At 35.9% G+C, this 26,909-nt stretch overlaps 1 long non-coding RNA gene across 1 annotated transcript in view; it reads right to left on the bottom strand.

Moving 5' to 3' along the window:
• Nucleotides 1-26,909, bottom strand: part of LOC135968269 (uncharacterized) — a 60,222-nt gene that overhangs the window by 12,258 nt on the left and 21,055 nt on the right. The window contains exons 2-3 of the long non-coding RNA XR_010582913.2: nt 20,286-20,415; nt 6,988-7,088 (exon numbers count right to left, since the gene is read on the bottom strand). This is a non-coding gene — a long non-coding RNA (uncharacterized lncRNA). The remainder of the gene's footprint in view (nt 1-6,987; nt 7,089-20,285; nt 20,416-26,909) is intronic.

Here is a 26,909-nt window from a genome sequence, read left to right as displayed (position 1 = left end):
AGCAACCTGGATGAGAATTGGAGACTAATATTCTAACTGAAGTAACTCAGGAGTGGAAAACCAAATATTGCATGTTCTCATGCATAACTGGGAGCTAAGCTATGAGGATGCAATGGCATAAGAATGACACGATGGACTTTGGGACTTAGGGGGCAAGGGTGGGAAGGGGGTGAGTGGTAGAAGACTACATATTGAGTGTAGTGTATACCCCTTGGGTGATGGGTACACCAAAATCTCATGCAATCACCACTAAAGAACTTTTTCATGTAACCAAACACCACCTGTTTCCCCAATAACCTGTGGAAATTTTTTAAAAATAAAAAATTAAAAGTAAAATAAATTTTAGGAAACTGGGAATAAAAATAAGAAAAAGTTCATAGATTATCCAGGTAACCATGTCACCAGACACAGACTTTTAAACAATCATGCCAAATATATTTATTAAAATAGAGAACAGTTTAAGAACTCTCGCAGAGGATTGCAAATAGTAAAGATAAAAATGAAATTCTATAACTATAAAAATCATTATTTGAAATTCAGAATTAAATCAATGTGATTAACAACAGATTCACTGGAGAGAGAAATACCAAACTAAATGATAGGTCAAAAGAAATAAAGAAATTATCAGTCTGAAGCATAGTGAGACCAAAGAATGAAATATACAAAAAGAAAAACTGTAAGGGCATAAGAAATATGTTGAATAGAACCCCAGAAAGAATTTAGGTACTATTTGAAAAATTGATGGTTGGAAATTTTCTAAATATGATCAAGAGCAGAAAACTACAAATTAAAGAAGCCCTACAAACTCTGGCAGAGTAAATTAAAAGAAAGCTACACATAGAGGTATAATAATAAAACCTCAAAAAAATGAAAAAGATAAAAAACACTCAAAGCAGCCGAATGGAAAAGGACATATTACCTCTAAAGGACAACAATAGAACTGACAGCTGCTTTCTCAAAACCAACAACGAAAGCCAATTGACTCCTTGAATTGCTGAGAGAAAATAACTACTGAGTTCAAATTTTATACCCAATTAAAATAAAGTTCAAAAATGAATGGTGGCATAAATAGGTATTGGACAAAGAAAAACAGAGAAGCTGTCAACATCAGACACTCCTGCTAGATTCTTGGAAGACTGATATAGGTAGGTACATATGAGCTAAAATTGACCATATAACCAAAAGTTGTATCTTTTAACACTTTAAGTACATATAGAATTAAAATAAACCACAATAAATAGAAAGAAAGAGTAAATGAAGGAATTCTAAGGCTTCTACCTTATTTGGGAAGAGACAGAAGTATCAATATATGTTAGACTTCAATAAGTCAAGGATACATTTTATAACCTTAAAGATCACAGGTAAAAGATTAGTATAACTTCTAAGACAATGAATAAAGGATAGTAACAATTGCTACGAGAACGGTAAGAAAAGGAAAATAATTATTTAGATGTAACCAATTGAAAGCAAAAAGTAAGATAATAGATTTAAAATGTCATGTAATATAATTGAATGTAAATTAAAGGACAGATATTTTCATAAAGAATAAAAAAACCAAGTCTAACGATACACTGGTTAGAAGAAATACTGAATAGATCAGCATATTAGAAAGATTGAAAGTAAAACCATGGAAAAGGAATAGCATGCAAATATTATCCAAATAAAGTTACTTTAGTTATATTCATACTAGACCAAATGTACTTAAAGGCAAAAAACATTAGTAATAACTTATAACTCTGTAATACTAAACGGTTTAGTTCACCAGAAAGACACAAATGTTCTAAATTTGAATGTATTTAATAAGGTAATCTCATGATATATAAAACAAAGAAATACAGGAAAAACAACTTTGTAATCAGAGTGGGATATTTTAATAAGCCTCTCTCAGTACCAGACAGAACAAATAGTTTACAAATCAGTAAAGTTATAGATTTGAACAAAATAATTTAGAAAAATTGACATTATAAAACACGGGTACTGACAACTATAGTAAGCATAGAAAATTTACCAAAATTGTCCACAAGCTGGGTCATGACGTCTCAACAAATTTCAAAGAATTAAAAACAGAAGAAAGGTTCTGTGATCATTGTGGAATTAGGCTGGAAGCCAATCACATAGAGATAACTAGAAACTCACCATATGTCTGGAAATTTAAAAATAATTCACTTATAAATAATTCATGGATCTGGGATGAAATCGTAATGGTTATTAGAAAATATGTTGAACTAAATTGTAACAAAAATAAACACCAGTCAGGTGCTATGGCTCATGCCTGTGATTCCAGCACTTTAAAAGGCCAAAGCTGGCAGATAACCAAGGTCAGGAGTTCGAGACCAGCCTGACCAACATGGTGAAACCCTGTCTCTACTAAAAATACAAAAATTAGCCAGGCGTGGTGGCACACACCTGTAATCCCAGCTACTCAGGAGGCTAAGGCAGGAGAATCGCTTGCACCCAGGAGGCAGAGGCTGCAGTGAACTGAGAACTTGCCACTACACTCCAGCCTGGGCAACAGAGCAAGACTCCATCTCAAAAACTAAAAATAAATACATAAATAAACAAACATCAAACCTTGTGGATGAAACACAGCAATGATTACAAGGACAATCATTAGAAAAAAAGCAAGACTACAAATCAATGATCTAACAGTCTAGAGAAAGATTGGAAGATAATGATAGCTGCCTAAATCCAACTCTCCTCTCATATCCTCTCCCCAGATCATAAGATCAATGGGTGCAAATAAAACCTCACAAGAGCCACACTTTTAGCATTAACCAGGAGGCAGAGACTACCATGAACTTTGTATTTCCTGTAGCTAGAGAAATGAAAAACTTCCAACAGAGCTTGCATTATTGCTACAAACCCATGGGTGTGTGAAGTGAGGAAAGGAGACCTAGGGGTCTGAAAGTAAAAGAGGAGAGAGGGACAGAGGACATGGATGAGGCATAAACAAAATCACCCTTACAATGAGAAAGTCCAACACTAACGGTGAAATACTCAACAGAGATCTGGGACTTAGTAATTCACAACACCAACTATAGGGAAGGAGTTTGGAAGTGACCAAAGGTGACAGCCTCAGAGAAACATTACATATGGGGAAATTAGATAACTACATAAAGTGTGGCAGGCAGGGGAAGAAGGAAAGAAGAGGGGGAAATTAAGACAATATTGTCCACATGAGCCCCTCTTGAGGAATGTAATGAATGTATCCTCCAGCCTAGAGATAACCATGGAAACATCAACAAAATGAAAAATAGTAAGCATTTACTATATTTAATTGTAGAGATAAGATTAAAGCAGAAAGTGAAGGCAGGTTTGGAAAAATAATGTGTAGATATTGTATGTTCTGACAAAGTAGAAATAATGCAACTAAATGACTAGGAAGTAAATGCAGAGAGAAAGGGGAAAATAGACTACTCTTGACTGCTGTGTAGGTAGCAAGTGGGAGTCAAAGGATATCATTTGAATTGGCTTCCCAGACAGTAAAATGTTAAGTAAGAAAATAAGGGGCTTAAGAGCATAGTAAAAAGTGTACACGTAAAGATAGCCAACAGAATAAAAATACAAAGCTTCCTACTACCAGAAAATTTTAAAAAAATAATAAACACACCAAAGAAACAGCATAATATACATGGCACATATAAAGTATGAAATGATCCACTTGAGACCAAGTATATCCATTATATCAATAAAGATGAAAATGCTTTGCTTGTCTATTAAAATAAAAACATTTTAAAGTTGGCTTATGAAGGAAAAGCCAACATTAGCCTGTGTACAAGAAATATGGCCAAAACATGGCATTGAAAAGCTGAAACTAAAGGCATGGACAAAGACACAACAGATAAAGACACAGTCAGGTGGAAATAATAAAAAAGCAGATGTTCTGACTCTTGTATCAGATAAAGTAGAATTCTGGGTAATAAAAATTAAATGAGACATAGGACACCTTCTAATACTAAAAGCTGTAATTCATTATGAAGAGGTAAGTTACAAATATCTATGCACCAAAAAGCACAGCAAGTCTTATAAAAAGTAAAAATAAAGTTTTCAACTCAAAAAGCTAGAAATAAAACAAAAGACACCCCAAAAAAGCACAAGGAGGCAAATACTAATGATAAAAAAAGAAATTAATAAGGTAGAGAATAGAAAAGTGTATCAATCCAATAGGCCAAAATTCTGGGTCCTTGGAAAAATTAACAAACACGTTACTATTAATAGCAAATTTATTCAAGAAATAAGGAGAAAAATATGAAATAATAAATGACAAGTGGAAATGATGATTAATACTGAGAAAAAAATTTTTTTAAGACGAAGTCGCCCTCTGTCGCCCAGGCTGGAGTGCAGTGGCGTGATCTCGGCTCACTGCAGCCTCTGCCTCCTGAGTTCAAGCGATTCTCCTGCTTCATCCTCCTGAGTAGCTGGAATTACAGGTGGGTACCACCTGCATTAGACATGGCTAATTTTTGTATTTTTAGTAGAGACAGGGTTTCACCATGTTGGTCAGGCTGGTCTTGAACTCCTGACCTTGTGATCCACCCGCCTCGGCCTCCCAAAGTGCTGGGATTACAGGCGTGAGCCACCATGCCTGGCCAGAAAAAATTTTTTAAATCACATGATGCTACTCTGTACACCTTTATGCAAACAAAATTGAAAACTCAGATAAAGTGAATATTTTCTTAGGAAGAGATAGTTTACCAAAACTGACCTCAGTAAAAATAGAAAGCTTAAATAGACCCACTTGTGTAGAAGAAATAGAAGAGTTATCAAGGAACTACAATGTAAAAAAAAAAAAAGCAGCAGAGCCAGATGGTTTTGAAGAATAATTTTATAAACTTCAGAGCCCAATTAGTGTCTATGCTATATAAATTACTGAGAAAAATTTTTAAAGTATACATTATTTTTACAAAACAAGTATAACATCTATGACTCAATTTTGTTAAATGTAACACAAAAAAGAAGCCAATAGATAAATATTACTTATAAATATTAATGAAAAACTTCTAAATAAAATATAAACTGAGCAACTTTGATACTTCATTAAGAAAGTAATAGACTGAGTAGAATTTATACTAACAATGTAAGAATGTTAGTTAATATTAGGAATATTAGGAAATCTACTGATATAATCTGCCATTTTAATTGGTGGAGAAAGAAACATCATATAATTTTACAAGGATGCTAGAAAAGCCTTTTACGAAATCAACCCTCATTCCTAATAAAAATTTCCAGAAAATAAGAATAGATGTATTCTTCCTCAGTGTGATTATAGACTACACACACACACACACACTCCACACTAAATCCATCACTGTAATGAGAAATTGAAAAATGCCATTAAACTGAGAACATAAGTCACAGGGAGAAAATATTTGCAATTTATCGGTCTGGAAAGATTAGATCCAAGATATAAAGACCTCTTATAATTCAATATTTAAAAGATAAACAGTTCAATAAAAAAATTGGGAAAAAAGATTTGACCAAATACTATACAAAAACCATGTAAAAACATTTCTTGTTATTTCACATAAGAGGTGCTAAGCATCATTGGTCACAGAAAAATGCAAATTCAAAGCCACAGTAAGATACCGTACCTACCCATTAGAATGGCTAAAATTTAAAAAACTACTAGCAAATGTTGGTAAGAATGTCAAACAGCAGACACGCTATACACTGCTGCTAAGAGTGTGAAACACTACCACCATTTAGGAAATAGTTTAGTATTTTCTAATAAGTGAACATACTCTTACCTAATATGACACAATGATTTCATTCCCAGATATTTACTGGAGAAATAAAAACACATGTCCATGTAAACACCTGTTCATAACATTTCATTCATAACAGCTCCAAACTGGAAGCAGCTTAGGTGTTCATTAGGAAAATGGATAGACAAATTGTGGTATATTTGTACAATAGAGTGCTACTCAGCATTAAAAGGAACACACTACTAATGCATGCAAAACATGAAAGAATCTCAAGTATTATGTTAAGTGAAAAAAATCAGACCTAAAGAGTATACATAGAGAGTTATATGAAATTCTAGATCAGACAAAAGTAATCTATAGTGATACAAATCACATCACTAATGTATGTTAATAGTGGTTGGTTTGGGATAGTGTGATTCTTTTTAGTTAGTTATTTAAATATTTTCCTTATTTGTATTTTTGACTTTTTCTGTAGAAAGTATATATTTAGTTCAAATTTAAAAAGAGGATGGCCAGGTATACTGGCTCATGCCTGTAATCTCAGCACTTTGGGAGGCCAAGCCAGGAGGGTCAGTTGTGTCCAGGAGTTCAAGACCAGCTGAACAACATAGTGTCTTTACCAAAAAAAAAAATCAAAAATTAGCCAGGCATGGTGGGACCTATAGTTCCAGTACTCAGGAGGCTGAGGCAGGATTGCCTGAGCCTAGGAGATGGAGGCTGCAGTGAGCCATGATCGCACCGCTGCACTCAGCCTGGGTGACAGAGTGAGACTCTGTGTCAAAAAAAAAAAAAAAAAAAAAAGAGAGAGAGATAGGATTACATGTTAAGGCAGGGATCCCCAACCCCTGGGCCGAGGATGGGTACTGGACCATGGTCTGTTAGGAACCAGCTGCACAGCAGGAGGTGAGCCTCGGCTGGCAAGCATTACCACCTGAGCTCTGCCTCCTGTAGGATCAGCAGCAGGAGAGCAAACCCTATTGTGAACTGCGCATGCGAGGGACCTAGATTGCACAGCTCCTTATGAGAATCTAAAGCCTGATGATCTTAGTTGGAACAGCTTCATCCCAAACCCACCCTCCCACCCTCCCTCCTCGATCCCTGTTCCTCCATGGAAAAACTCCATGAAACTGGTCCCTGGTGCCAAAAAGGGGGGACCGCTGTGTTAAGGTATTTAGATGTCTATTTTCTACAACATTTCCCTCAGCCAAGTACCAATGTACTAGCACATGCTTTCCTGGAACGATTAGGCCAAGAATCTTTGCGAAATGTATTAATTTCTCACCACATAATGTCAACCTGCTCCACATTTCCAAGGAATTCTACTTTGTTCATGAAAGTTGTCCGTTTTCCTTTTGATGTTTCCATTCTTTTCACGCCAATGCCCTGTCAGAGGAAACAGAATGAACTGCAGCTACATCAAGGGCAGATTAATTTTAGATGCAGGTCTAAATATTTTTTACTAGCGATAAGTGTTAAATGAATTAGTTAATCCAGTTTTAGAAAACAGAATCAAATTATATATCTTTTTACTTGATAGATTCAATATTTGGCATATTAAAATTTTATGAATCTTGTAACTCAGTTTCCTTTTATGAAGGTCATTTTTGATGAATCTATGTCATCTTTCCTGCTTGCCTTCTTTCTTTGTGTTTGGGCTGCAACTGGGCCAAACAAGTTTTCTCAGGTATTAATCCACAGTTATTAAAAACAAAGGAAATAGCATAAGAGTTTGTTCAGAACATGACTACTACTCTATTACTGTATGGAGTTGACTGAGTAATCATGAGACCTCAACTAAGGAAGAGCCCTGTAACAAACTTTGCAATAATAACACTAAATTCTTATTTAACATTAAATAATATTTATTTAATTTATATAATTTATTTAATAATTATTAATGTTGGCCGGGCGCGGTGGCTCAAGCCTGTAATCCCAGCACTTTGGGAGGTCGAGACGGGTGGATCACGAGGTCAGGAGATCGAGACCATCCTGGCTAACATGGTGAAACCCCGTCTCTACTAAAAAATAACAAAAAACTAGCCGGACGATGTGGCGGACGCCTGTAGTCCCAGCTACTCGGGAGGCTGAGGCAGGAGAATGGCGTGAACCCGGGAGGCGGAGCTTGCAGTGAGCTGAGATCCGGCCACTGCACTCCAGCCTGGGCGACAGAGCAAGACTCCGTCTCAAAAAAAAAAAAAAAAAAAAAAAAAATTATTATTAATGTTATATTTAATAATAACATTAAATTATTAACAATAAATTATTATTTATTAGTATGGCACAAGGGGGTTTTAATCTTCAAAATAGTCCTTGGAATTTTAATTTTCAGAAAATTATGTTAGTCCATTTGTTTACAGCTTATAACAACGCTGTCTCTATCATTATATAATCTTTTAAATAATTAATTTGGAAAATAGGAGAATTTGCTAACTGTGAAAGTAGGATAAGCTATTGTGACCCCTGTGGTCATTGGTTAAATTTCATTGACCATATGGTCTCACAACCAATAAATCCTAATTAAATATTTAGTATTTAAGATCCTAAATATTTAGGATTTAAAGTATTCATATGTTGTTTACAAAATTTTACAAAAATCATTATTGCTCCCTCAGAGCTCTGTATACTTTGCATTTATCTTCAATGAGCTCCTCCTCACTGAGACCCTAGCATAATAAAAATACATTATTCAATGTCTCTGGAGAAAAAGCTTTTCTAGCATGTAAATTTTAAGCACAAGCAGCATATACTTTTAAATAATTAACTTTACTTTTTCAACAAATTTAATGGAAATATTTGTTAAATGTTATTTTTATCTCCACCTTTTAAACAAAAATGCCTATAACCTAATTTAATGATAATACTTACACATTACCCAACATAACAACTTGTAACATCCTCAAACCAATCCTTTTAAACTATCATTATCATCATTTGATATGATTATTACTATTTAATCCATGAAATATTACTGTAATTTCATTTTAATTAATTTTAATTTTAGAGCTTAGAGTTTTTTCAATTTACTTTTTTTTAACTTAAACATTTTTTAGTCCAGGCACAGTGGCTCATGCCTGTAATTCCAGCACTTTTGGGAGGCCAAGGCGGGCACATCATTTGAGGTCAGGAGTTCAAAACTGGCCTGGCCAACATGGTGAAATCCCGTCTCTACTGAAAATACAAAAATTAGCTGGGTGTGGTGGTGGGTGCCTGTAATTCTAGCTACTTGGGAGGCTAAGGCAGGAGAATTGCTTGAGCCCAGGAGGGAGAGGTTGCAGTGAGCAGAGATCGCACCACTGCACTCCAGCCTGGGCGACAGAACAAGACTCCATCTCGGAGGGGAAAAAAAAATTATATGTTGTGAAAAACACATAACATAAAATTTACCATGTTAACTATCTTTAAAGTGTAAAATTCAATAGTGTTAAGTTTATTTAACAATAGCTCTCCAGAACTTTTGGAGTTTTTTAATAACCTCATTACAAAGTCAAAACAAGTGTCAAAATATTATTTTAATTTAGATATATTGAATTGGCTTGTTATTGGTATTGTATACATCATCCAAAATTTGGATTTGTTAAATAGAATCATTTGTAAGAGGAGTTTTCTATATAAGGGCAATTATTGTGTTTTTCTCATTTGTCTCTCTTTATGATAAAATTATGGCTTGAATTTTAGGTCCTACTTCTTTATTTGAGATATTGTTAGTTAACTCTGTTGAGAGGTTCACAGTCATAGTTGTGGATGAGTGCAGTTGCTGCTGCACTACAAATGCTTGAAATGCATGTGATTAAATTACATTCTGGTGGCCTGTCTCTGGAGACTCTCTAATCAGTGTATGCCAATAGCAATGACGGAAGACATAAACTGGGCTCTAAAATGATAATAGTATTGGCTGCCTTCATATAGCAGGGTAAATGACTTTAGAGGTTTGACTTCAGGCTTCTTCGACACGAACCAATAAAATTTTTTAAAAGAGATTTCAGAAAATGAGTGTGTTACAAAGGATGAATAAATCTTAAATGCCAAATATTCATGACTCAAGAGGCAACTTGAACTAATTAGCGTGCCAGCACTAACTCAAGCCAGGAAGTCAAGGATGCTGGTGGCATGAGTTATGCCATCTCTCCCAGATGCAGGTATGACGATGGAGTGTGCAGGTCCTGCCATAGGCAGGCTGTTCCTTTGGTGTCTTCCTGTGGCCCTTGTCTGGGTCCCTTCTCTTCCTTCTAGCTAAGCCTCACTTCCCGTGTCATTACCACTGCCACATTCTTATTAGCTGTCTGTCAAGGTGTTAGAGTCAGATGGGCCTGGGTGACGGTGGCTAAAATTACTGGACTTTCTCAGACCAGTCTCCTCTTCTGTAAAATGGGGAAATAATGCCCACTTCATAGGCTTCTTTTTAAGATTAAACTGGATAATCCTTTCATTGCAGGAAACTCAAGCTAGGAAAAAGGTCCACTATTTTTTGACAGTTTTTATACCCTGGATTAGAAGTGTGTGGAAAGGGACTGCTATGCTACAATCGCCAGCAGTGTTCCTGTTTCTGTCTGAGAGACAACTATGTTGTTCCTTCAGGTAAAGTCTCTATTTACTTTTTGGATCTATGCATGGAAAAGCCAGGGTCCTATTCTGGAATGGAGATTTTGGCATTTGAGCTCAAGTGCTCTACATGATAACAGAGTTTAATAATGAGCTTGCTTTGTGGCATTGTTCCTTTTTCTATTCTATATTTTAACTGGCGCAGGGTACTTATTGTAGCTATGGGAGAAATAACCACGCTCCCTAGAAAGGAAGCCCTACACACACTGAGTAGCCTGACTGTGAGAAGTGTGGGTGGAATGTCACTGCCACCGTGAGCGGCCTCGTTGGTCCCTCAAGCTCAGCGGCTGAAGGATGAGAACTGGTAAGGGGATTTGGGGGGTTGGGATGGCCCAGGGCAGTCATATCTAGTGTTCAGTATAATGCACAGATCAAGTGTTTATTTCTGCTTTGTCATCCACAGGTTTTAGTCACACTGTGCTAAACGTTAAAGGCTCTAACTAGCTGTGCTTGGGGGGAAGGTCTTGTGTTTGCTTCTACACTGGGAGAATAGGAAAGAGGCTGAGAGGTGACCTGCTTAGGGGCAGCCGAAGGTTGCTGAGATGACAAGAAACATTACATATCTGTAGAATATACATTCCAGGATTTCCAGAGATATTAGAATTCCAGAGGTCAAACAATGCAGATTTGGATTATTGCTATTTGGGCATTAAAACAAATGAAATGTTTGTTATTCATGCAAAACAGTATCTGCTTTCAAGTTATCTGTACTTTAAGAAGGTTTTCCTAAGATAGAAGGGGTGGTCTACATCGAAAGAATGGGTTAAAAACCATGGAACAATCCCAGTGGTGATATCTTAGGGAAGGTAATGTATCTGCTACCTCCATTAAAATTGCACCAGGTAGGCTATTGCCTACTTACAAATTGGTTCCTGTTTTGTTCCAAAAAAAAAAAAAGCAGCATCTCAAAGCCCTCTCACCTTCTCAGAAAATTTGGAAGCCATTAAAGAGCTGGATCTGTGTTTCCTGGCTTGGTTCCTGTGCTTACTTTTCTTCTAGCTATTTAGTGAAAGGAATACAACATCTACCTTGGTTTTTTTAATTAACTTTTATTTTAAGTTCAGGGGTCCATGTGCAGGTTTGTTATATGGGTAAACTTCTGTCATGGGAGTTTGTTGTACAAATTATTTTGTCACCCAGCTATTAAGCCTAGTATCCATTAGTTATTTTTCCTGATCCTCTCCCTCCTCCCACCCTTCACCCTCTGATAGGTTCCAGTGTGTGTTAAAACATCTACCTTATAAACATCTTGTGCCACTAGATAGAAAATGTATATAAAGATTATCTCTACATCCCTTATTCTCTCCTATCTGGCAGCTCCTATCCTTGCCCATGCCCATTTTAGTGCTCCAGTAACATGTTGTTGGGTAAGTGACTTAGGCTATAGAGAAGGAAGGTGATGCTGGTGATGCGGCCAACAGGACTCGAGTCTCCAAAATCTCTGTGTAAGGGGTAGTGTTACCTTGGGTGTCGGGATTACAGTTACAGAAAAGAGAGCTAAGTTAAGAACTTCGAAAGGAATGGCCCTAGACTTTTCATTTGGAACCTCCCACCACGTGTATGCCAAATGGAGGAGGATTTCTGACTTGAAGGTTAAAAGTCATGTGAATGGGGGTTTACACTGAGTGCATGCAGACAATCAGGAGAGTGGCTGCTGAAGAACTAGAAATGGACTGATGGGCAGGATGTGCACACTTTAGTATTGGGTTCTAGTGTCAGCTTCTACTTGTATGATATTTTGGAATCTATGTGTGGGTTAATGCAGGAAGAAACTGGATATTTACTTTCTGTCTGAGGCATATCCTATTTCTTTCTTTCTGGATTTTTAAATAACATTATTTCCCTATAATATCAGATACAATACATTCCTCTTCAAAGGTTTAACTGTTAACTTCCCCGTTCTTCGTTCTTCGTTCCCAAGATCAACTTCCTTATTTGGAAAAAGTTCTTATTCATCTTGTAAATTACCCCCTCACCCTTGCAGTGCTCAGACATACTGAAACCTGCCTTGTCAGCAGCCTTGACTTATCCCCCTTACTTCTTCCCTTTTCTGCTTCAGCCATAAAAACTCTTGTGTTATTACCTTATTTAGAGAAGTTTAAGCTTTAGCCAATTGGGATTCTTTAGATTGTGCAGTCTAACCCCAGCCAATAGGGGAAGGACACAGAAATAGGAACTGCGTTAGGGATAAAAACTCCTTCTCTCCTTTGTTCAGTGTGCTCTTGAGACCATGCCCGGCACAAACAGCACCCTTCTGCAGAAATAAAATTTGCCTTGCTGAGAAAATCTTGTTTAAGTGCTCATTTTCTTTGTGGCACCAAGCATTTGTTTCTAACAACATTAACTCTTGGCTTCATGGGTTTTATTTAAAATGGTTTGTGGAGATACAATGTTTACTGGAACCAAACAAATTTTGCTATATTTTAAGACAATTTAAGTACCTGGTGCTCCTGGGTATCAAAAATCAGCTGAAGACTATTGTTATTGGCCAAAATCATTTTCTATTTATAAAATAATATGGAATGATCTTATTACTATAAGAAACGTTAGCAGCATGCCTCCTTAGACACTATATGCTCAACAACAGTCTATAATCTCTCAAAGTTATTGTGGAAGACACAAAGAAACCTGGAACGGAAGTGGTGGCCAGTTTACTTGAAAGAAATCTCTTTCTTCCGTTTTTTTTACTGCCAGGATAATTAGGTATAAAACATTTTGTTAAACCTGTAAATGGTAGGACTTCATGTTTGTCCTCTAAAACTTTCATCCATTGACTGACTTAGTAATTTTGATATATTACATGGCATTTTAATTTCAACATTTGGGAAGTGAGAATTATCCCTGAAAACACTATTCGTTATCGGGGCTTTGAGGCACTAAGAGTATCTTGCTTTATAAAATCCAGAGAAATTCTAATTTCAAACTTTTGCTGGATTTGGGGTAATTTGGCTGTTTACACCATCTCCATGGTGATTTCCAACACATTTCACACTTAATCTTAAAAATGAGTGTTTTCTACCACATCTGCCACCCACTCTTTTTCTCTTGCAGAAGCTGTTTTGGGTGATACACAATAACTAAATATATTCATATATATTCCAGCAGTTATGTTTACAAACAGATACAATTGCTTGGCAATTTGGTTTGTTATTTCTGGATTAAATCTTATTAATTACCTTTTTTTAAGTATAAATTTAAACACAAATTGTCTCACAGATCACCTTCCTTGTTTTAATAACTATGAGTCTCCATAATCATATTGCATGAGACTCATCGTTATATTTATGCCGGTAAATACTGGAAAAAATATAAGACATGTTCTTTAATACTGAGTTATGGTAACAATAGCAAACATTTAATTAGTGCTTACTATGAGCAAGGTGCTTTAATCCTCACAAGAACACTCTGAGGTAGGTAATATCCTCATTCCAAGTTTATCAATGGGAAGAGTAAAGCTCAGATAGGTTAAATAAATTTCCCAGTCACGTAGCTAATAAGCGATGGATATGAAACTGGTATTCTAATCTGTTTGCTCTCAAAGTCAGTACTCTTAAGCCATACGTGTTTTATCATTTGGTAATTCTGCACATAGACAGTATTTCTTTCTTAAGTTGGCTGGAAGCTATATATTAAGAAATAAATCATTGTGGATGAGAGTGGACTTTTGTAATCAAATTCTCTTACACAGTATTACTGATGAATATTACTGATAGTATGTAATTTTGTTCATTCCCCCTTTTGCTATGGAACTTCTCCAATGGGTCCTAAATGTGGATTCACTTCACCATAGCAGGTCACAGCTGCCTGAGCAAGCTGGAACTTCCGCCACCTGCATCCCTGGCTCGGATGCCCTGAAATGGCCTGTTTTACTTGTCGTCAGAGACAGCATCCGGAGAGAGTCCCTTTTGCTATTCCTTGGGATACCTCCTTCTTATTCAGCGGACAGTTCCTCTTACATTTCCTCCTTTATATTGAGAGTTTTCCTTTATTGCCCTGTGCTAAACCCCAGGCACTGCAGTGAGATCACTAGCCAAACAATTCATGGGGATCTTCTTAAATGCTATGTACGATAAACAAGAACAGACAGGCCCACAAGACTAGCAGGCACCAGCCAAGAAGGAAATTCTGAACAGCATTCTGTCTTCTGACATTCTTGTTTCTAGTCTTGAATATGGTAAAAGAACACAGGTTTAGGAATTAGGACTTTAGTACTAAGGGTGCCAGTAAATTCTTATGGAACTGCAAATTATTTAATCACTCCAGGCACCAATTTTCTCATTGTAAAACAGAGAAAAAAGTTATTTCCCAGCTTTACTTCACAGGGTTGAGATGATTAAATATCTTAGAATATTTTGAAAACTAGAAGGCACCACACAAATAAAATGTGGAAGCATATGGTATTTCCATGCAGCACATTAATACAAGCATAACAATGGGGCTTGTAGGAAATGGAATCAGTGTCCAGGGACTGTGCATTTGCACATTCCTTCTATGCAAGAAGATCCTGATGACTATAGGAATTAAGACTGAGAACAGGTTCTAGGGAAATTTGGCCTTTTCTCTCTCATCTTTGTAGCATGACATTTTGTTTACGGGTTTGGTTTTCAGCTCAGTGGACTGCAGGCCTCTCTGTGAAGTTTCTGCTCCTAGGATAAAAGCAAAAGGTACACACCAATACTTCCAAATTTAAAATATGAGTCTTAAGCTATTGTCAATGGCAAGAAAGAGATCCCAAAGAACAACACTTTTAAATGTTCTAGTTTGGGGTATCTAGTTTAGGATAAGCTTTTTGTGATAAGCAGAGTTTTAAATGCCTCTCTGCCCCACCCCACTTCAAGATTTCCTGCCCTAATCTTTGAGACTGTGAGTATAATGAACTATCATGCCTGCTATTACGAATGTACTTAATATTGCTAATCAGTTGACTTTGAGTTAGTCAGAAGGGAGTTAATCAGACCCAGGTAGGTCTAGTCTAATCAATTACTTGTGCCCTTTAAATGCAGAGAATTTCCTCTGGTGGGCAGCAAAAAAGGAAGTCAGAGAGATTCCAAGTAAGAGATGGATTCAACATGGCCCTGCTATCTTAGAAGGTGGAGGGGTCACATGGCAAAGCATGCAGGTGGCCTCTGGAAGCTGAGAGTGGCCTCAGCCAATAGCAATCAAGGAAGCTTCTATTTCCATCTTAACAACTGCAAGGAACTAAATCCTGCCAATAATCAGAAGGAGCTTAGAAGTGAATTCTTCCCCAGATCTTCTAGGTAAGAGCCCTTCCTGGCCAACAACTTGATTTTGGCCTTGTAAGACCCTAAGGAGATAATTTGGTCAAGCTTGCCTGCAATGACCTACAGAACTATGAGCTAATAAATGGGTGCTATTTTAAGCTACTAAGATTGTGGTTATTTGTTAAACAGCAATTGAAAATTAATACACTATTGCCTATACTTATGTTTCTACATTGCATTTATTCCTGTTTTGACTCCTTTGGTTCCACCACTGAAAACTGTATTCTGTCTTCCTTATAGCTGTAACTAATTCTTTTTCCACTGACTTCATCTCCCAATGATACATCTGATATTGAATATGGATGAGATATACTCATGCATCCTTTCATTCCATAAACAGTCATTAAGTGCCTATTATGTGCCCTAATGCGCATATCTGGGAGTAGAATAGTGAAACAAATATTGTCTTTGTTCTCATGAAGCTTGCATTCTGGCAAATGAAACAAGTAATCATCAAATAAACTATAACATCAGCCATTGTGAAGTGTAAGAAAGGATGGTTGGTGAGGTCAGTGGCCAGCTACTGTTGGCTATGGCAAGGAATTTAGATTTAATGGGGAAGTTGTTGGAGAGCTTTGAGTAGGGGAGTGACCAGATTAGATTTTTATTGTAAAAGGATCACTCAGACTGCTTTGTGGATAATATACCCATTTGGGAGGTGGTAGGTGGGAAAGTAAAGTGAGAGAGGTGAGGGGAGGTGATAGGGCTAGGGAAAGACAGAAGTCTGAAGGAGACATACTGGTGGCCAGCACTACATGGGAGTGGTAAAGGTCATGGGAAGTGATTACATTTGGAATATATGTGAAGGTATAAGAAGATTAAACTGAAAACTAATCTTCACCTCTTGAATACAAGCGGTTGAGGTGGCTCTTGAGTGATCGGCTCAACTCCTTCACTCCCCATTGATTGAGTGCTCACCTTGCATATCAGCTGGTATTCAGATTCCGATTTTGGCTTGGTACATTACATATGTGATTTCACTTACTCCTTAAAATAGTCATATGAAGTGGGTGTCTTTAATCCTATTAATATTATTCTACATTATGGATATTCAGGGTTGTTCGTAAACAGATAAAATTGTGTGTTTGCATGTGTGTTTACCAGCAGTTTGATGTTGAATCATTTCTACAAGTTCTGTTCTACTTGAAAACCAACCACACCCTCTTTCTTTTAGGACTTCTTTTCTTTCGCATATGGTTCTTGGTTCAGATGTCAGAGGCCAGAACCTGTCGAGGGTGGATAATTACAGCTGAGTCCAGGGATCCTGGAATGAAATTTTTACTTTTGGAATTTTCTTCTGCATTTAGAACATATGGCCTGAAGCAAAGACTGTTGCTAGCTCTGATCCCATAACATTGTTTATGATCATATGGCCTGAAGCAAAGACTGTCGCTAGCTCTGATCCCATAACAATGTTTATGATCTCATAAACACTGGTGTCTTTTCTGAGTGTGCCACTAGAGCAAGGAAGAGCATCCTGAGAGATGATTCTATATGATGCTGAGTCAGAGCACAGTCTCTATAGTATCACTAGTTGAAAGCAGAATGCTATTTTAGGTTTCCACCCCTGACACCTGATTTTGAAAAGCTCTCTAACACATGAAGTAATGGAGTACCTGATTGTCTAAAATGGTCTAAAACAATCCATTATTAATTCTTCACAATTCCTTTAAAATCGAGTTGTTTAAAATGAAAACTAAAACCAAATATAGGATGTCGATCCTCTTGGCATACTTTTAGGAAGTGAAAAGGATAATTTCTGTTCCTTAAATAATTATTTTGAATACCTACTATGCACAAGCCACTGTGTCAGAAACTAAGGCCACCAAGAGAATTCAAAAGCAACCCAGTCCCTGGCCCTCATGGAGCTTTAAGTCTAGTCGAATAAGAAATCATTAATCCAGTACTCACACAAATAAGTTTATAGTTACAAACCGAGAAATACTATGAAGCAAAAAGCAACATAAATCTTACTTTCATATTAAGTATAAAAAAGAACTTGCTGTATGTGCATTTATATATGTCCTGAGAAAATTTGGAGAAAGAATGAAATGAATTATCAAAAATATGAATATTCATAAACTTTCTGGGAGCTATTATTTAGAAACATTTTAAAATAAACAAAAAGTTGTCATTTTTTCATTAACAAAGCACAACATCAGCATTTGACCTTTTACAAATTCCACATGGTACTGCCATCCTACTGAGCTAGCACGGCACACGGCCTCCATTTCTATATAACTTCTGTATTGTTACGTCTTCATTCATTCATTTATTATTCTTTCAAGAAAAAACTCTATCTTTTCTATAAAATTGCTAGCCTTTGCATAAGCCTCAAAATTGTATGATAACAATAAAAATAACACTTGTCATTACATTCTATTATGTACCAGATATTATATATGTATATATAAATACATATATATACACACACACACTCATTTAATTTTTTTGGCAATCTCGAAATGTAGGTACAGTTGGCTCTTTGTATCTCTGGGTTCCACCTCCATGGATAAAACCAACTAGGGATCAAAACGACCTGGAAAAACAATTGCAATTGTACTTAGCATGCATGGACTTAGCATTCTTAAGAAAGAAATGTACTTTCTTAAAATGCTAAGAAAATACTTAGCATTTTCTTCTTGTCATTATCCCCTAAAAATACATTAATAACAACTACTCATATAGCATCTACATTAGGTAATATAAGAAGTCTGCAGATGATTTAAACTATATGGGGAGCATGTGCATAGGTTTTATGCAAATATGATGCATTTTTTAATTTTTTAAATGGTTTTTTAAATATTTAGTTTAATTTTAAGTTCCGGGATACATGTGCAGGACGTGCAGGTTTGTTACACAGGTAAATGTCTGCCATAGTTGTTTGCTGCACCTATCAACCCATCGCCTAGGTATTAAGCCCAGCATGCATTAGCTATTTATCCTGATGCTCTCCCTTTCCCCAGCCCCTCAACCGGCCCCAGTGTGTGTTGTTCCTCTCCCTGTGTCCATCTGTTCCCATTGTTCAGCTCCCACTTATAAGTGAGAACATGCAATTTTATAAATGGGACTTGAGCATGCTTGGATTTTTGATATTTGAAGGAGGTCCTGGGACAAATCCCCCATAGATTGTGAAGGATAACTGTTAGCCTTATTTCATATGAGGAAACAAGACCTATAGAAATTAGTAAGTTACACAAGGCAATGCAGATACTTGTTATTTAAATTCAAATCAGGCTGATCAGCTTCTAAGTCATGCATCTTTTCATTACACTGTTATGGTAAGGACAATGACACATGTACAACAATAGTTACATTTCAAGATGGTGTGTGATGAGTGCCATGTTCTGAAATTAGGATTATAGATTGGAAAGAGTGGCATTTTTAGCCAAAGTGGCTAAATAGAGGATATCATTTCCTCTATTTACCAGTTCCCAAATTTGCCACATTTTTTCTTTTTGAGGTCTCTACCTAGTATATCATTATCTCCCTCTCTTTTATCCAAACACATTGAGGGTCCTTATAAATGGAGGAGAAAAGACTATTTCTGTCTTTAAAAGTGTTCTCCACTAAAAAGTTTTATTAGTAGTGTAGAAGACAGATTTGTAGTCTAATGTACTTACTCCACTTCTCATTCCAGTTTTCGTAAGAGATACTCAATTTGTGATTCAAGACTGTTTCAGTGTATCAAATAGGTATGTAATATCATTTACTTGCTTTTAGCAGTAATGGCATATTTGATATCTCCACTCTGAATTTCTCTGTTGATTTAGAAGGCTCATGAAGGCCCATCTGGTGGCATCTTGTGAGACAGTGCCAGCTGGTGAGGCAAATGGCAATGTGGGCTTGAACTGCATCTCCCCAGCCTTGTATCCAATTTGGATCACTTTTTGGTGTATGCCACGCAAACTTGCACTCAAAAGTGGTCTGCATTTTAGGCACAGAAATTTAACAACCATGATTAGGATGGAGAAAAAAGACGATAAATTATATGGATACACCATAATTTTGCAGAGCTTTTTTAAAAACTCCTAACACAAGAAATATTTAAACCAGAGTTGGCAAACTTAAAGCCACTGTTAATTTCCCCAACATCCTTATAATTGTGCCTACATTTCCTACCCTTCCCCAGAGCTCTGTGATTTCCTGAATAATGCATATGTGTTCCAAGACATAACATGAGTATTGGATGTTTCAGTCAGAGGGCTTGAATCAGAATCTGTTACCCAGAGTCGATCTTGGGCAAGTCACTTGTGTTCTAAGCGTATTATTTCTCTCACTGGAAAAATGGTAGCTAAGTTGACCTTTGCTATTTACTTCTCAAGGTTTTAAAAAGAAAACATATTCGTACACCCAAAGAATGTTTTGTGGCAAACGAGAGCTTTCTCTTCCTAGAAGAGTGTCTCCTTAGATTAGCAAAGAGGCTTCAGTGATTTGCAAACTGGCAGGGCTGCTGAAACACCATTCTGTCAACTGATCCTCTAAGAGTGGTAAGATAACTACTTTGACCTTATATGCTTACATTTATTTTAATCTTATTACAATTGTGAATCCCATTTAAGAACATTAATAATACTGGTTGAAATTTATACTTTTAAAGAAAAGAATATGATTGCCTTAGACTGTTTGGGTTGCTTGAACAAAATACCACCCAGTTCAAAATACCAGATGGCTTATAAACAAGAAATGTATTACTTACAACTCTGGAGAATAGGAAATCCAAGATCAAGGCACCAGCATATTCAAGATCCAGGCACTGGCAGATCTGGTGTCTGGTGAGGGCCTGCTTCTTCGTTCACAAATGGCCTGTCTTCTTTCTTTGTCTTCACCTGGTGGAAGGGGTGAGGGAGCTCTTGGATCTCTTTTTTAAGGGCACAAACTCCACTCAGAGTATTGCTGTCTTTAGAAGTGTTCTCCACTAAAGGGTTTTATTAGGAGTGCAGGAGACAGATTGTAGTCTAATGGACTTACTTTCACTTCTCATGTCAGCTTTCGTAAGAGATGCTAAGTTTGTAATTCAAGACTGCCTAATCACCTCCCAAAGTCCTCACTTCCTAATACCATCACACAATGGATTAAGATTTCAACATACGAATTTTGGGAGGACACAAACATCCAGTCTATTGGACTATGATGATCATACAAAGTATTTCTTGTTTTCTTTCTGGGAACATGATAAGGTTGCACTCCTTCCCCCATCTCCTCTTTGAATAAAGGAACGTGAATAGAAGTGACTTACATCACTATTAGTGAAAGTTTTAAGAAGCTGTATCTATTTGCCACTTCTGTCTTCCACAGTTAGGCAAATTTGGAATGATGGCTATTTATCAACCTGTGAATATGGATGCCTGGATTAAAGCTTCTAGCCAATTCATGATGCACATGTAGAAGGAATGAGAAATAAACCCCAATGTGCTAAGCATTTAAATTTTGACTTTTTAAAAAATATATATTTATTGTGCTAAGAACACCTAACCTGAGATCTATCATCTTAACAAATTTTTAAGTGTACAATACAGTACTGTTAGCTGTAGGCACAATGTTGTATAGTAGATATCTAGAATGTATTCATCTTGTATAAATGAGATTCTATGGCCACAGATTAGCAACTCTTGTTTCTCTCTCCCCATAAGTCTCTGGCAAGCAACATTCTACTCTGTGATTCTAAGTTTGACTATTTTAGGTACTTCCGGTAAGTGAACTCATGCAGCATTTGTCCTTCTGTGACTAGCTTATTTTACTCAGCATAATGTCTTCAAGGTTCATTGAAAGAAAGTTCATTCAATGTTGTTGCATTTTGCAGAATTTTCTTCTAAGGCTAAATAGTAACCATTGTATGTATATATCTCGTTTTTATTCATTCATCTTTCCATGAGCATTTAGGTTGTTTCTCCTTCCTGGCTAATGTGAATAGCACTGAAATGAACATGGGAATGCTAAAATCTCTTTGAGATCCTGATTTTAATTCTTTTGAATAAATATCCAGAAGTGGGATTGCTAGGTCATATAGTAATTCTACATTTAATTATACATATATATAGTTAGCATCTGTATATGCTAATAAAGTTATGAGACCAAGAAGTCCCAGCATCCGCCATCTGCAATATGGAGAACCAGAAAAGATGGTGGTATAATGTATAATGCAGTCTGAGGTGAAAGGCCTGAGAATTGGGAGGCCAATGCTGTAAGTCCCTATATGGATCCTAAAGCCCATGAACCACAGCATGTATGTCAGGCAGAAAAAGATGTATGTCCCAGCTCAAGCACAGAAAAGAAATTTGCCTTTCTTCCACCTTTTTGTTCTATCCTCAATGAATTGACTGAGGCCCACCCACATTGGTGAGGGCAGTCTTCTTTACTCAGTCTACTAATTCACATTCTAATCTCTTCTTAATACACTTTCACACATACATACTTAGAAATAATGTTTTTACCAGCTCTCTGGGTATACTTTGGCCCAGTCAAGTTGACATGAAATATTAACCATTTACATGCCATACTGATTTTTGATACCAACTGCTTCATTTAATATTCCCACCAAGAGTGTACGGGAGTTGTCATTTCTCCACATCTTCACCAAGAATTAAAAAAATGTCCCTTCTTTTTATAATGCCCATCCTGACAGGTGTGAGGTAATATCTCACTATGGTTAGTAACTGAGTATCTTTTCATATACGTTTTGGTTCCTTGTATGTCCTCTTTAAAGAAATGTGTATTCAAGTCTTTAGCTCATTTAAAAATCAAGTTATTAGTTTTCTTGCTAATCAGTTGTTTACATTTCTTGTATATTTTGGAAATTAACCCCTTATCAGGTTTGCAAATGTTTTCTCCCACTCCATAAATTGCCTTTTCATTTTGTTGATTATTTTACTTGCTGTGCAGGAGTTTTTTAGTTTAATATAGTCCTGTTTGTCTACTTTCGCATTTTTTGCCTCGTTTTCATTTCATATCCACAAAAGCATTGGCAAGACCAATGTCACAAAGTTTTTTTCCTTATGTTCTCTTCTGTAAGTTTTATAGTCTTAGGCATTATGCTTAAATCTCTAATCCATTTTGAGTTGGTTTTTTTGTGTACGTTGTAAGATAAAGATCCAGTTTCTTATTTTTTACATATGGACGTTTAATTTTCCTACTACCGTTTGTTGAATAGACTATCTTTCCCCACTGTGTGTTCTTGACACCTTTGCTGAAGATCAGTTAATCCTATAGATGCATGATGACGTGGTTTGGCTGTATCCCCACCCAAATCTCATCTTGAATTGTAGCTCCCATAATTCTCACATGTCGTGGAAGGGACCTGCTGGGAAGTAATTGAATCATGGGGTGGGTCTTTTCTGTGCTGTTCCTGTGACAGTGAATAAATCTCATGAGATCTGATGGATTTATAAAGGGGAGTTCCCCTGCACAAACTCTCTTGCCTGCTGCCATGTAAGACATGTCTTGCTTCCCCTTCACCTTGTGCCATGATTGTGAGGCCTCCCCAGTCAACTGGAACTATGAGTCAATTAAACTTCTTTTCTTTATAAATTACCCAGTTTTGTGTAGGTCTTTATTAGCAGCATGAAAACAGACTAATGCACGTTAATTTATTTCTGAGCTGTTCATTATGTTCCATTAGTCTATATGTCTGTTTTTATGCCTGTAGTATAATTTTTCTACTGTATATTTATAATATATTTTGAAATTGGGAAGTGGTTATGTGCCTCCAGCTTTGTTTTTCTTTCTCAAGACTGCTTTGGCTATTTGTGGTCTTTTGTGGTTCTCTGTGAATTGTAGGATTGGTTTTTCTGTTAATATAAAAAAATAGGCCCTGAAATTTTGATAGGGATTACACTGAATCTGTAGATCACTATAGGAAATATGGATATTTTAATAATATTCATTCTCCCAATCCATGAAAACAGGCCATCTTTCCGTTTATCTGTCTTTTTTAATTTCCTTCATCAATGTTTTATAATTTTCAGTGTAAAAGTGTCACTTTTTTGGTTAAACTTATTTGTAACTATTTGATTCCTTTTGTTGCTAGTAATAAGTAGTACTGAATTCTTAATTTAGCTTATGGATAGTTTATTGCTTGTGTATAGAAATGCCACTGATTTTTGTATGTTGATTTTGTATCCTGCAACTTACTAAATTCACTTAATAGTTCTAACATTTTTTTTGGTTGAGTCTTTAAGGTTTTCTCTCTATATATTATTACATCATCTTCAAATAGAGATAATTCTACTTCTTCCTTTCCAATTTGGATGACTTTTATTTCTTTTTTGCCTAATTGTTCTGGCTAGGACTTTTGGTACTATGTTAAATAGAAGTGGCACGAGTGGGCATCCTTGCTTTTTTACTGACCTTAAAGGAACAGTGTTCAAGTTTTCACTATTGAGCATAATGTTAGCTGAGGGCTTTTCATATATAACCTTCATTGTGTTGAGCTTCTTTCCTGCTGTTCCTACTTTGTTGAGAGTTTTTATCATAAAAATATGTAGAATTTTATCAAATTCTCTTTTATGTCTTTTGAGATGATCATATGGCTTTTATTCATCTTTCATTCTTTTAATGTGATGTATCACATTTGCTGATTTGCATATGTTGAATCATCCTTGCATCCTGGGGATAAATCCCCCTTGGTCATGGTGAATGATTCTTTTAATGTGCTGTTGAATTTGGTTTGCTAATAGTTTGTTGATGATTTCTGCAATCACATTCATTAGAAATACTGACGTGTAGTTTTCTTTTGTTGTGGTGGCTTTGTCTAGCTTTTTTATCAGGGTTAATTCTGGCCTCATAAGTTTGGAAGTGTTTCTTTGTCATCAATTTTTTGGAAGAGTTTGAGAAAAATTGGTATTAATTCTTGAAGTGTTGCATACAATTCATCAGTGAGGTGTTTGGTCCTGGGCTTTTCTTTGTTGGGAGATTACTGTTTACTGATTAAATAGCCATACTAGTTATGGGCCTGTTCATACTTTTTATTTCTTCATGATTCAGCTTTGGTAGGATGTATGTTTCCAAGAATTTATCCATTTCTTCTAGGTTTCCCAGGTTTCTGGTGTATAATGGTTAATAGTAATCTCTTACAATCCTATGCATTTCTGTGGTATCAGTTGTAATGTCTCCTCTTTGTTTTCTGATTTTATGTGACTCTTCTTTTTTCTTGGTTATTCTAGCTTAATATTTTCAAGTTTATCTTCTCAAAAAAACCAACTCTTAGTTTCACTGTTTTTTCTATTGTTTTTCTGTTCTTTATTTATTCTGCTATAATCTTTATTATTTCCTTTCTTCTTCTGACTTTGGATTTAGTTTGCTCTTATTTTTCAATTTCCTTGAGATATAAAATGGGTTTGAGACCTTTCTTCTTCTTCAACATAGGCACTTATCACTGTAAACTTCCTTCTTAGTACTTCTTTTGCTGCATTCAGAAAGTTTTGTTATGTTCTATTTATATTTTTATTTGTTTCAAGATATGTTTTATTTGTCTGTATTTTTTGACCCATTGGTTGTTCAAAAATACATATCTAATTTCCACATATTCACAACTTTTTTGGTTTCCCGTTGTTATTTATTTCTAGTTTTACTACATTTTGGTTGAAGGGGTACTTGGTATTATTTCAATATTATTAACTTTGTTAAAACTTGTTTTGTTACTTAACATGATCTATCTTGAAAAATGTCCTGTATGCACTTGAGAAGAATTAATGTTCGTTTGCTGTTGAATGGAATGTTTTGTAGAGATCTGTTAGGTCCATTTGATGTATAGAGTTGTTTGTGTCCACTGCTTCTTTGTTAGTTTACTGTCTGGTTGTTTTTCTATCAATTACTGAAAATGGAGTGCTAAAATCTCCTGCTATTATTGCAGCACTATTTTCCCTTCAGTATTATCAATGCTTGTTTTATACAGTTAAGTCTTCTCTTGTTAGGTGCATATCTATAATTGTTATATCTTCCAAGTGAATTGGTCCTTTTTTCATTGGATTATATACTTCTTGTTTCTTGCAACAATTTTGACTTACTATCTATTTTATCAGATATAAGTAAAGCCACATCTACCCTTTTTGGGTTACTATTTTCATGGAATATATTTTTTCATACATTTTTTTTCGGCCTGTGTCCTTTAATATAAACTGTGTTTCCTGTAGACAGCATATAGTTGGATCTTTTAAAAAAAAGTCCTTCAGCCACTCTGTATGTTGATTGGAAACTTGAATCTGTATACATTTTAAGGAAGTACTGATCAGGAAAGATTTACTATTGCCTTTTTGTTCATTGCTTTCTGTCTGCCTTGCAGTTACTTTGTCTATCTTTTTCTCTCTTACTGTCTTTGTATTTCATTAATTTTTTAAAACTGATAAGCTTTGCTTTCTTTCTCTTTTTCTTTTGTGTTACTTCCATAGGTATTTTCTTTATGGTTGACATAGGGCTTATATAAAATTCTTATAGCTAATTTAAACTGTGAACAACTTATGTTCAATTGTTTATAAAAACTATACTTATACTTATCCCTCACATTTTATATTATTGGTGCCACAATTTATATCTATTTATATTGTCTCTTGTAACATTTTTAGGCTATAGTTACTTTTAATACTTTTATGTTTTAACTTTTATAGTAGAATTAAAAGTGATTTACCATTATTACAGTAATACAGCATTCTGTATCTGTCTTATATTTACCTTGACAAATGTGTTTTATATTTTCTTATGCCATTGTGTTGTTGTATTATCATTTTAACTTGAAGAACTCACTTTAGCATTTATTGCAAGGTTGGTCTAATGATGAACTCCCTTACTTTTGTTTGTTTAGCAGAGTCTTTATCTCTCCATTTGTGACAGACAGCTTTGCCAGGTAGAGTATTCTTGGTTGAGAATTTTGGGGTTTTTTCTTCATCAGTTTGACTATTTTATCCCACTGTCTGCTGGCCTGCAAGGTTTCTGCTAAGAAATCCACTGATAGTCTCAATAGCATTCCCTTGTATAAGACAAGTTGCTTCTCCATTGTTGCTTTCAAAATTCTCTTTTGGCCTTGACTTTTGACAACTTGATGTCTTTTTGTGGATTTTTTTATTCATCTTATTTGGGTTTATTTGGGCTTCCTGAATCTGGATGCTCATTTTCTTCTCCAGATTTGAGGTTTCTGCCAGTATTTCTTCAAATAAGCTTTCTGCTTCATTCTCTCTTTCTTCCCCTTCTGAGACTCTCATTATGTGTATATTGATTCACTTGACAGTGGCCCATAAATCCCTTAAGCTTTCTTTATTCTTCCTTTTTTTTTCCTCCTGTGACTCAACCACTTTTAGTGACCTCTCTGTGTTCTCTATCCTTTCTTCTGCTT

The sequence above is a fragment of the Macaca fascicularis genome, chromosome 18, assembly GCF_037993035.2.
Source record: "Macaca fascicularis isolate 582-1 chromosome 18, T2T-MFA8v1.1".
Lineage (NCBI taxonomy): Eukaryota > Metazoa > Chordata > Mammalia > Primates > Cercopithecidae > Macaca > Macaca fascicularis.
Note: the sequence above shows the minus strand (reverse complement) of the source record. Positions and strands in the feature narration are given on the sequence as shown.